Source organism: Vitis riparia, chromosome 11 (genome assembly GCF_004353265.1).
Source record: "Vitis riparia cultivar Riparia Gloire de Montpellier isolate 1030 chromosome 11, EGFV_Vit.rip_1.0, whole genome shotgun sequence".
Lineage (NCBI taxonomy): Eukaryota > Viridiplantae > Streptophyta > Magnoliopsida > Vitales > Vitaceae > Vitis > Vitis riparia.
This window is the reverse complement of record NC_048441.1, coordinates 15,544,366-15,555,025: the sequence shown is the minus strand read 5'-3', so window position 1 is coordinate 15,555,025 and position 10,660 is coordinate 15,544,366. Positions and strand designations below refer to the sequence as shown.

General features: G+C 36.7%; 1 long non-coding RNA gene across 2 annotated transcripts; it reads right to left on the bottom strand.

Moving 5' to 3' along the window:
• Positions 1-8,548: 8,548 nt before the first annotated feature.
• LOC117925588 lies at positions 8,549-9,565 on the bottom strand. 2 transcript variants are annotated; one of them, XR_004652990.1, is made up of 4 exons: positions 9,506-9,565; positions 9,142-9,383; positions 8,929-9,045; positions 8,555-8,717 (listed from the first exon to the last, which is right to left on the bottom strand). It is a non-coding gene; the product is annotated as an uncharacterized LOC117925588 (long non-coding RNA). The 2 variants fall into 2 exon arrangements; XR_004652989.1 differs by lacking the exon at positions 9,506-9,565 and having other exon boundaries at positions 8,549-8,717; positions 9,142-9,440.
• Between the last annotated feature and the right edge of the window lie 1,095 nt (positions 9,566-10,660).

Genomic DNA, 10,660 nt, shown 5'->3' with positions numbered 1-10,660 from the left:
TACACGCTTAATAAGTTTATTTTCACTATGTAAATGAATTTTTAAACGGTGAGATATATTAAATCCAAAACAAATAATATTTATATAGAAAAAATAATCATCAGATCAAAGCAATACATATCCGGAATATATGCAACAAAATAGCAGCAAGAAGACCCTATAGTTTAATGAGGTAAAAGAACAGAAAGAAAACCCTCTTACAATAGGAAACATAAAACCAGGGTGAAGTATTGGGCTCAAGATGCTGCCACAGAACAACCCAAGAATCTGGCTCAAGTTGCTGTTGGAAAAACAGCCTACAAAATGGGCTTCTTGCGCTTTTAAAGAGTGATTCACCACATGGTCGTCATGTGCTGGGTCCTCATGCTCCTATAAAAGTAGTATTCAAAACCGAAACAAATAAACTTACTAGTTTGGTAGGGAGAGAATTTGGGGATGTTGGTAAAATATTTTAGCTCACCCACAAATCTAGCGTTAGATGATGAATCCATTTTTTATTTTTCACTTTTTATAATTGAGGGCCTTTCAAATTCTTCATAGGAACCCAAACCTTGGAGTCCTGATTGTTCTTGCCGTAACCATCATCGAGTAACAGCTGCAGGAATCCAATCCTAGATTGTGTCTCTACCTTTCATTTTGGCTTTCACCATAACCAAGTACCATGATGGGCTTAGATGATGATACATTTTTAACCACCACCTGGCCTAAAAATGATTATTTCTTATTTATTCATAAATTAATCTATTATTCATTTATGGATAAATCAATAGTCCTGGTCTCGAGAGTAATATTTTAGTGGGTTTTACTGTATAAGGAATCCAAAAATAATTGAAATATTTCTCACAAAGTAATCTCAAGCCAATATGTAATAGCCCCATCCAAGTGGGGGACACAGCCTTTTGCCCAATTAAACCATCTGTTCATACATCAATTGGTGGTACATTAATAAAAGGAAGCATTCTATTTGCAAATTTCATCTCAGAAAAAAAAAAAAAATGGTTTAAGTCGTTTCCATCAGGACTCCCTGGTCTTTCTCTGAAGCCACGGAAAAGTAAATAAGAAGTCCAATGGCAATCACACCATCTCCATAATGGGTAAATGCCTCTCTCTCTAGAAAACTCATGTGGACTGGTTGACATACTTTTCAGGTTAAGAGACATGGTGAAACTTCCTTCTTGATTTTCCTGTTCAATAGTTCCTGGGTTGAATTTTTAACAACTATTTGCCCATTCTTTACTCTACTTTCTTCTTGGATACGTATGGACATGACTAGCAATCTAATTACCACCATGTATGGTATCTATAAAACGATAATTTTCAGTCTATCACCATGATGCAAAGGCTTACCTGGTTGAGAAAGGACCAGGACCTCTCAAGATGGTTGCAGAAGTTATCTATAAACTCACTTCAACCAGTTTTCATCTTTTTTTTTTTTTTTGATAAGTAAAGGATATGCATTCAAAAGGCACAACGTCACAGGGTATACAGGGAGTATACAAAGCAGCTGAGGCCTCAAAAAACAACCAAAAAAAAATCACCTCCCTTTAAGTGGAAGCTATCCACTCTAGGAAGCCTATAAGGGAGAACGCCTCCTCACCTACATACAATTTGGCCCAACTCCACAGATTACATACAAGAAAATTCTTTAACTTCTGAACATTCAACACCCCCCCCCCCCTAAAAGCTAATCTATTCCTCTCCTTCCACACCGTCCAAAAAATACACAACGGAATGACGTCCCAAATCTTTTTCCTTTTCTTTCCCACAAACGAGCCCCTCCAGCTAGCTAAAACCTCCTTTACAGTTTCTGGAAAAACCCATTTCATATCAACTAAACCAAAAACAATATCCCATAGAGCTCTAACCACTGTACAATGAATAAGGATATGATTTACACTTTCTTCCTCACAACCACACAGGAAACAGCGATTTGGAAGTTGCAGTCCTCTTCTTTGAAGTCTATCCAAAGTAAGAACCTTCCCCCACGTCGCCTCCCATGCGAAAAAAGCAACTTTAGTTGGCACCCTTGCCACCCAAATGCTCCTTAATGGAAAGCCTGTATCATTAGACCTCGCCAACAAACTATAAGCTTCCTTGACCCTAAACTGACCATTTCTTCCTTTCCTCCACAGGACTGAATCTTCCTCCAAAGAGGGTTTGTGACCCCTCAATATATGGAGAAAATCCCCAACCAACTCCAGCTCCCAATCATTGAAGTCCCTCAAAAAATTTAGATTCCAATTTCCTTGACCCGAATTTTGATCCCACATTTCCTCAATCGTTGAGTTCCTTTGAACCGCCATACCAAAGAGATGAGGAAAACAGTGGGACAACGCTAACTCTGAACACCATACATCTGTCCAAAATCTGATCGTGTTGCCCTTCCCTACTCTGAAAGTCATGTTATCCCAACACCACTCTGATTCTTTCCAAATCTCTTTCCAACCCCTACTCCCACCGCCCCATTAGCCTTCTTTGGCCTCCAACCAAAGTCCTCCTGCCCATACTTCACCTTGATCACTTGTTTCCAAAGATTATCTTTGTCACAAGCATACCTCCATATCCACTTGCCAAGTAAAGCTTTGTTCAGCATAGCTAGCTTCCTAAGGCCTAGCCCACCTTTATCCTTGTCTGTACAAATCACCTCCCAATTTACCAAATGAGTTTTCCCCTCCTTATTTCCCCCTCCCCACAAAAAGTCCCTTTGCACTTTCTCAAGCCTTCTAGCAACAATCTTGGGCATTCTGAAGATAGACATTTGGTAGATTGGCATGCTAGCCAAAGTACTCTTTATTAAAGTGACTCTTCCCCCTTTAGAGATATAATGCCGTTTCCAAAGAGCTAGTCTCCTCCTGACTCTCTCTTCCACCCCATCCCACATACAACGTTACATTGATTTATTGATTTTTTTGTAAGAGTTTCCCTTACCAGAATGGTACCCGGGTCTGATTTGGTGAAGGGTTTATCCTGGATTTTTTAATTACTAAAGAATATTAAACTTGACAGAAAAGGAAAGACATTTGTTGCATTTCAAAACCTCTATAAAAAAAATAAAATAAAATAAAAAAATTCACTGCACTGCAGCACATACAAAATGTAATTACATCTATATCAACCTTTATTTAGTTCCTTAAACACAAAAGAAAACAAAGGTTAAGACTAATCCTACAGGCATTCAAATATTTATCATATGGAGTCATCAATGGGAACTCGGTGATTTCACATTGAAAAAGGTTCGTCCAGAGATCCATGGCTTCATACAGATAGTTTTGATCTCACATTCAATTTTTATTGTGCTTTTTCAATGGGAGAGGAGGCATCACTGAAACTGACCCGGTCTTCACACGTATAGAAACTCCATATGGTTGCATACATTCTACATGGTTATCAACATGCCATAAGTGTTCCTAGAAACTATTAAGGGCATGTTTGGAGGGTGATTTTGATTAGAGAGTTTTGACTTGAAGTGTTTTTTTAAGTGCTAGTTGAGGTTTTTAAATGTATAAGTGGAAGTCAGCTATTAATATCTGTTCCATACCCACCAGTTCTCTCCCACATGCCGTTTGGAGACCAGTAAACATTCCTAAATCTTTGAATTTTTATCCTTGTATTTTGCGTTATTTCATACATATATATGCAAAAATCTGTCTAATTATGTGCAAATTTAAAAGAAATTAGGCTCAGTGGCCGACAAATAGGAGGAAAAGAAAAAGAAATGCAAACCTTTGGACCTATTCCCTCCTTTTGGTTTTAAGAAGACCAGAAGAATAACAGAACTCGACCAAGTCATGTCAATTGCTTGTGAGTTTAATAAGTTGCCATTTTCATTAGCTTCAAATTGCAGATGTAAGATTTCAAATTTCTTTCATCACTTTTATTAGTAACCAATTGTTTTTCCTACTCTTTTCTGTTCCTTTTCGTGAATCCCTCCATGCAGCAGAGAAATGACTAGCATGAAAGAAGCTAAGCTGTTAACTCACTGTGTCTTGCTTGTTATCCTCTGTAACTTCTTTTTTTGCTCGTCTAAGGCGCTAGAAACCCTTAAACCTGGGGAGAATTTGAGGGACAAAAAAACATTAGTCTCAGCTGGTAAGGTGTTTGAGTTAGGCTTCTTCAAATCTGGTGAGTCAAATTATGGCTACTTAGGAATTTGGTTCAAGAATGACAGGAACAAGAAGGCAGTCTGGGTGGCAAACCGTGAAAATCCCCTTCTGGGTTCCTCACTGACTATATATCAGAAGCGATGGAAACATGGTGATGATGGATAAAAGGGAAATTCCCATAATAGTGAACTATGGTATGCTTGCAACTACTGGTCAAGTGCAAAGCTTCTTGATTCAGGAAATCTTGTTCTTACAGAGGGGGCAAAGATTGCCTGGCAGAGCTTTGATTTCCCAAGTGATGCATTTCTGCCTGGCATGAAACTGGGGTCATTTGACATGGACACAGATCATGTTAGGCATCAGTTTCTGGTATCGTGGCTAAGTCCGTTTGTCCCCACTACTGGACCTTTTGCTATAGGCCTGGATGGCAAAAATAGGACACTGTGCACACTGGCGTAGAGACGGTGCATTTCAACACATTGGTTCTTCAAATGGTCAGAGTTTCAGATTTTCCTTCCAGAATTCATTAGATAATAACACTTTTACCTGTGTCAAACAACAAGGAGATTTATATTATGTTTGATACTAGAGGAAATAGTATTTCTTCATGGTTTGTTCTAACTTACACAGGGGAAATCAACAAGTACACAGTGTTGAATGGGGAGATTTCAATTGTGGATAATTCAGTGTGTAATGGCACATCAATCAACTTGAATGGGTGTTTGATACTGAAGCCCTTGTCATGCAAGGATGGGAATGTTTTCTCAGATATTAGAGGGTCAATGCCAAATTCATTGATTGTAAATGGGTCAGACCGTTTGGGGCCAAGCGACTGTGAGATAATGTGCAAGAGCAATTGTTTATGTACTACATTTTCTTCTTTCCTTGAGGATGGAATTGGATGTTGACTTTACTATGGGCATAAGAAGGATCTTATGAGCATCATAGGGAAAGGCAACGCCACCATTTACATCCGAGGTGATGCCCCTACAGAATCTGGGAAGCCTTCTTATAAAGATCCGCTCCCTTCACATGTAGATATTATCTAGTAAGCCTTCTTATAAAGACCCACTCCCTCATAAGTAGATATTATCTATTCTGGGACTAATGGGCTCTCATGACTTTGAAATGTCTTTACATAGTTAAGAGAAACCCATTAGCTATATAGTATTAGGAACTTCTTTCCTTATTTGATGTGAGATATCACTTTCAACCTCCTTCCCCTCTCCTCTCCCCTCAATGCATACACAAGGCCACTCAGCACACTTAAAGCACTCTCTTAGAATCTCTAACCCATGTTAGGAATCAATTCAAACACCATTTATAACAACTTGCTCCCTCCTGTATAAATATTGTCCACTTTGGGCCGAATGGGGCTTCACAACTATAGAACACTTCTATATGGTTAAGAGGAACCCACTATATATACAACTCTTCCCTTAACCAATATGAGATGATAACTATCTACATCCTCCTATATAGATATTATCTACTCTTGGCCCAATGGGCTTTTATGGCTTTAAAACGTGTGTACATAGTTAAGAGAAGCCTGCCACAAATATAGTGTCTGAAACTTCTTCCCCTATCTAATATGAAATATAGGACTTATATTAATAACTTGAGAATCTCGGATGAAGTTGTTGGCATTAAGTGTATGGAATTCATAGGTCTCTTATTCTACTTATCAGCCCAGCACATCATGCTAAAATTTTAACCATCATCTCTCTCTTCTTTCCAAATTTTTGGTGCATTTTCAGGTTTTAACTTTAATTATGATTACTATAGTTGCAATTTTTCAGCATTTCATGAACTGTTTATGTTTCGTCCATCATGAAGCAGTTGGTAAGGATCTCAAAGTGTCATTGACCTTTCTTGTTCTTTTTAGTTTTCAAATGTAGAATAAATTTAATTTTTTTTCCATCTCTTTTTTCAGATCAAAGGATGAGGAGGCTGCTACTAGTTATCATAATTCCAGTTGTTTCAGTGATATTTCTCATTCTTGTCTCCTTTTGTTATTTACCATGGAGAAAGTACAACCCTGGAGGTAATTTTTGCAGACTATGTTAGTTAACATAACTTTAGATTTTTGCCACACAAGTAATGAATGTTGTATGTCTCATCCAGGAACAATTTTGTCCCAAACCATCATAAAGAAGTGCATGAGGCTTCATCTAGCAGCTCATGACAGAGTTCAAAATGCAAATGGCCTTCAACTTGATATAAATAAGGATCATGAATTGCCACTGCTCAATTTTTCTTGGATATCAACTGCCACTAATAACTTCTCCTTTGCAAATAGGCTTGGAGAGGGTGGTTTTGGACCTGTCTTTAAGGTATATTTAATCTTATGATGCAGAATGATTATTTAATACAAAGAATGAGTTCATTGCCTACTTTGACAGACAAAAAGGCAGAAATAGAGGGAAAAAAAAAATAAAACCTGCAAGATTTGATAGAACCTCTGGAATAGCTTCATCTTTAATAAGAATATCAAAAGCCTTGCAGGGTGATATAAGATGTTAGCATTAGTGATCAAGAATCAGAGGCAAGAAATTAACTAAACATGAACTAACAAAAATGAATTGGTAAGGTATCTTTGAAATAACTGAGACCAATATACAATTAATTAGAGTATTGTCAAGTCTTTGTGATTTAAAGAAATAATGAGCACCTCATGGCTGTGGCAGGGTAATATAGGAGGGCATGAGTTTGCAGCGAAAAGACTTTCTAGTACTTCTGGACAAGGATTAGAGGTGTTCAAGAATGAGGTGCAACTAATTTCAAAGCTCCAGCACAGAAATCTTGTCAGGCTTTTGGGTTGTTGCATTCATCAAGAAGAAAAAATGTTGATTTATGAGTACATGCCCAACAAAAGCTTGGATTCCTTTCTATTTGGTTGGTTACTATTTTCGACTTCGCCTACACATATATGTTTTTTTCGTTTTGATCTGTTGTCTAGTTTCATGCAATTTGAATGTATAACTAATGCAGATCCGATCCAGAAAAAACAACTAGATTGGGCAAAACGCTTTCACATCATTGAAGGAATTGCTCAAGGGCTTCTTTATCTTCACAAGTACTCTAGGTTAAGAATTATTCATCCGGATCTAAAAACCAGTAACATATTGTTGGATAGTTACATGAACCCCAAAATATCAGATTTTGGCTTGGCAAGAATACTTGGAGAGAATGAATCTAAAGCAAAAACAAAAAGAGTTGTCGGAACATAGTAAGTGATTTTGCCTATTAAAAAAAGAACATAGTAAGTGATCACTATTTCTTCAAGCACAAGCTAGGAACATGGTGCATGCATTCAAGTATATCAGTGTGTTTGTGGATATACATATCTGTATTATACCATCTTCAGACAACTAATACATTTTTTCTAAATTCTGGAATCAGTGGTTATATGTCTCCTGAATATGCGGTCCATGGACTTTTCTCTACAAAGTCTGATGTATTCAGCTTTGGAGTTATTATGCTTGAGATTGTAAGTGGCAGGAGAAATGTAGCATTTTCTCAATCAGAGTGCACTTTGAACTTGCTAGGACATGTGAGTATTACCATAGGCAGGGTTGTGAATGTATTTTATGTCATATATTAATCAGTAGGCCACGTCTATGAATATATTTTATTGTCATATATTAACTTTTAGATTGTAAATTTTGTCAAGGCTTGGGATCTATGGAAAGATGGCCGAAGCATGGAGTTGATGGATCCAACATTGGCCATTTCATGTTCGATGAGTGAGCTCACACTATGTGTTCAGGTGGGTCTCTTATGCATCCAAGAAAGTGCAGAAGATAGGCCGACCATGTCAGATGTTGTTTCACTTCTTAGCAATGAAAGAGCAATTTTACCAACTCCAAGGCAGCCGGCCTTTTGTACTCTAATAAGTGTTCAAGGCACTGATTCACAAATGGAAGAGCCAAAATGCTCCTTGAATATGTAACACTCTCAGTAGCAGAAGCTCGGTAACCACAATCAATACCAATGTAGATACCATTGTTTGTAAACTAATTTATGGACACAACGCTAGTTGGCAGAATAATTTCTTATTTCTTCTTGTTCAACTTGCTGATTTGGCTTCTGCTACAGTTAACAGAATATGCTATAACCTATCCCATTTTCTGACTTCAATTTCTTCATGTAAACGGTTTGTATCCATGTTTGTTTATTTCATTATAATCATTTTTTAGTAAAGATTCTAGTTTTGAGGTTTTCTCCTAGGAATAGACTCCTTATCGAATAGGTTTTATGTTAATCAAACTCATTATTTCTGCGTAGGAAGGGAGACACAATCAACATTTCTTTCCAAGAAAATGTTGAGGAGGGAGTAGAGGGAGAGGGAGTTTAGTAGGAACTCCTAATACAAGCTACACAAGATAATGAATTCAGAAACTTCTGGCTAACATTAATTGGGAGAAGCAAGACACATCTTTCTTACTGATAGCTATGCTATATATATATCATATTTCATCAATTAAAAGGTGTATGAGTCCAATAAACAGCAATTAGCAAATAGAATGGAATACAGAAACTTATGAATAATATAATTCACCTCTTACAAGTCAATTATAGCCCTTTCCCAAACAGTTGAGACATCATTGTACCCTGTAATACCATGGGAAACCATCAATTCTTCATGCCTGAAAAAACTAAAAAGAAGAAGAAAAGAAAAGAAAATAAACACAAGACATGCTTTGCAAAAGAGTAAAAAATAATGAAAATGTGGGTTAAGAATCAAAATTTGGATTCTTAAATTTTCAGAACAATCAAACAGAAAATAAAGAGACAACATTTTTAAAGTAAATGCAACTCCAACCTGTTCCCATCACAAGTAGGGCAAATACAAGGGTTTATAACAACAGAATCATACAGAGGAGACCATTCGATTGTGGAGTTCCTCTTGCATAGTTTGCATATGTAATAGCCTTTTCCTCTACAAACCCCACAAGGCAATGCAACCTAAGATCAAACAACCTCACCAAAATTATGTATAAGTATGTATACACAGAGAGAAAGAGGAATCTCTTACGCATTTAGCGTCGCCAGCTGCTCGAAGCGTTTGCATGGTGACAGATGAAGCTAGTTGCAGCACCCATGGCTCTGAGTGGCAGAGGCACACCGTCCACCATCTTCTTTCTCGTAAGCGTCGCCTCGAACACCTGGTGTGCCTGTAAATTCACGTACCTGCAACTCTAATTCGCTCTGGCTGGAAAGCCTGGATCCTTTCGTCAGCCCCCAAAATTTTATGCACCAGCCCAAAACGCCGCATTCCTGTAACGTGGCGAGTCAGGCGATTGGCCGAAAGTGAAAATTAATGACCAAAAAAATTTCTCAATGGAATGGGTAAGGAATTATATATATTACTAAATTGGAATGCATAATTTTCCTTTTACCACATTTTTCAATCTCTACCACTCCTTCCAATAGGCATCCCATGTGAGGATATAAGAAGGAGGATAACTAATATATATCACTACTTATTATATCTTTGGTTTAATTGAAAATAATATAAGATAAATGATGAAACAATTTATTTTATCTCAATACTAATATCATAACATATATGAGATGTTTGGAATTGATTTTAAAGAATGGTTTTTTTAATTTAAATGAATATGTTATTCGACAATATTTTTAAAAATAATTATTAATTGAGAATATAAAATAAGGAAATAATTGAAGGGATAGTTCAAGGGCTTCTTTACATTCACAAGTACTCCCAATTAAGAAAAATCCATCTAAGTTGAAAACCTAACAAGATGGCTGAGTAAAAATTTAGGATACCTTACTAAAAAATAATGTGTAATATTTATTTTTGTCATTTGTAATATTCTTTATCATATAATGAAATGTTCTTTTTCATCTATAAAGGTAAAAACATAATGGACCGTTGAAACCATGCTTATTTTTTATGTGGTTTGCTTTATTTGTTTATGTTCTTCCTTTAATATGCTTACATTAACGATTAGCACAACAAGTAATATCAAAGTCTTGATTGAAGATGTCTAGGAAAGCATTGGTTGAAAATGTTTGGGAGAGCCTTGGTTGAAGATGTCTTGGATAACCTTATTTCAAGATTTCAAGAAGAACAAAGAGATTAGAACATAGAAGAATATTACAAAAAGGATTTTAGTTGAAGGTGGAGTCAATTTTTTTTTAATTCAAGAAGATGGTGTGCGATGAGAATGTAGTGCATGAAGGGAATAATGGTGCCACAAGGAGAATGACATGCACAAGGAAACCATAAATCATGGAAAGATCAAAGATTGACTTAATAAAATTTGATTCAAAGATTGTGAGGAAAGTGTATTAAATTTATTTTTAAAATATACTCTTTTTTTTATTCCTAATTATAATTAAATACCTTATAGAATAAGGAAAGGGACAAGGAGAGAGAGAGATTTGAGGGAGATTTGAAGAAGAAAGATAGAAACTTAATGGAACAAGGGGGCGTATTAGAGTATAACTGGGAAGAGGAGTAAGAGACACCAAAGTGGAGAAAAGGAGTCTAGGGATGGCAATGGGGTGGGTTTTTTCGGGTACCCACC